Below are 2261 nucleotides of genomic sequence, written 5' to 3'. Positions count from 1 at the left end.
AATAAAAACTTTTTTTAAAAAAGTGTGTAAAGAAAAGAACAAAAACCGAAAAGAATAAGCAACAAAGACCATATGTGCTGCAAAGCCTAAAATAGTTACTATCTGGCCCTTTACACAAGTTTGCCCATCCCTGGCCTATAAGGTAGGTCCTATCACCATGCCCACTTTATAGATGAGAAGGCTGGGTTTTAGCCAGGTGAAGTAATTCCCCAAGGTCACACAGACCGTAGTAAGTGGCAAGTCTTGGCCCAGGTCTAATTCCGTAGCAGGTCTTAAAACCAGCTTTATTGATTTAAATTACATTAAAAAATAGCCTTTCCCTTTAACCTAAACATGAACTTGACCCATGCATAGCTTTTTCCTTCCCGGTTGCCTACATCCCTGAACATGTTCCATCTTGCCTCTTCTTGTGTTTTGTGTTTTTTGTTTTTTTGCCTTTTTAAAGGGCCCAAACTCTGTATCAGTTTCCTGTGTCACACTCCCCACAGAGTTTCCGAAGGGTCACAGGCTGTGAGCAGAGTTACAGTCCACGGGGAGAGCCCGCAGAGAAGGAAAGGCAATTCCTTGTCTTCAGCGAGTCTGGATTTCAGCTGTGGGGGAAGGGAGAGAACTAGGGTTTCCTTCCCAAGGAAAACCAGAGGTTTCCACGTCAGCACAAATCTGAGCAGCCTCGCTGTCGCTCTGTCTGGGTTTGGGGGGGAAAGACACCTGAAAACCACACTGCTTCAAGCTCGAGCAGCTCAGCAGCTGAGAAGAGCCCCTGCTCCTGATTCATCTACTCCGTATTCAGCAGGGGGATTAGCGTAAGGTTCTGACCCTGAGAGAATCATGCCTACAGTAAGCACTCTGTTAGCCTGTCCAGCTGGGGAGCGGGGTGCCCTTCTTTGTCAAACGCGCTGGTTCATGGAGGGTTCGTTGCCACGTATGCCATCAGCCAGGCCACCGGTATTCAAAGACTCAGAACGCATAAAGTACACTTTGTACTAAAACTATCCGGAACGCCGTTCCATCTTCCTTAGACGTTTCAGCAGGCATGGTGCCTCGGGGACATTGTCAAAGAAGGAAGAGTGTACAGGAAATGAAATCCACATCTATTGAGTTCTATGCCACTAACAGTGAGCTGAATGCCTTAAATAAAGACGGTTGTCTAATGTTTATCTCCACTTTACAGAAGAAAAAAACTGAGGTTCGAGGTGGGTTCATTTATTCATACAATATTTACTGAGTGCCTTCTATTGACGTCAGCACTGAGACTAACTGTCCCCGCCCTTACAAAGCTTCCATTCTCCTAAGGGACCCTCAACTGAACAACCGCAAGGAATTAATCAATTATGGTAGGGATACGAGCCACACAGGACAGGTGAGGATGCTATAGGAACTTACCACAGAGGGAGCTGACACAGTCTGAGGATCCAAGACTCCCCTAAGAAAGTAAAATTGAAGCTGAGACCCAAGGCATTGATTAAGAGAGGGATACAATGGAATATTAGTCAGCCATCAAAAAAAAAAAAAAAAAAAAAGAACCTTACCATTTGCAACGACGTGAGTGGAACCAGAGGGTCTTATGCTAAGCGAAATAAGTCAATCAGAGAAAGACAATTATCATGATCTCACTCATGTGGGATTTAAGAAACAAGACAGACAATCATAGGGGAAGGGAGGGAAAAATAAAATAAGACGAAATCAGAGAAGGAGACAAACCGTAAGAGACTCTTAATTCTAGGAAACAAACTGAGGCTTGCTGGAGGGGAGGGGGGTGGGGAGATGGGGTAACTGGGTGATGGGCATTAAGGAGGGCACATGATGTGAAGAGCATTGGGTGTTATATGCAACTGACAAATCACTGAACTCTACCTCTGAAACTAATGATACACTATATGTTAATTAATTAAATTTAAATAAAATAAAATTAAAAAAAAAAAAAGGAGAGGAGCAAGAAGCGGGCACTCCCAGCACCACAGAGCCCCACGGCCATTCCAAGAACTGAATATACACGGGGCAGCTCCGGCAGAGAGTGAGGAGTAGAGATGGCCACGAAGTGAAGCTCGCAAGATTAGTAGTCTAGAGCTACCAGGGCCTGCCTCGGAGACCAAGCAAGGATGTTGGACTTTATTCCAGAAAGTCACAGACAATGCAAGCCACAGAGCGACACGGCATTCCTGCAGAAGGTCAAACTCTTAGAAGTAAGTAGCATGCAAGAGTTCAAGTGCGGGTTCAGCTCTAAAGTCCGTGTTTTTCCCCTGTCCCCAGCACGTTCTGTG

This window comes from Leptonychotes weddellii, chromosome 11 (assembly GCF_054177405.1).
Source record: "Leptonychotes weddellii isolate Sample4059 chromosome 11, ASM5417740v2, whole genome shotgun sequence".
NCBI lineage: Eukaryota > Metazoa > Chordata > Mammalia > Carnivora > Phocidae > Leptonychotes > Leptonychotes weddellii.
The sequence above is the reverse complement of the archived record's forward strand: the minus strand, read 5'-3'. Positions refer to the sequence as shown.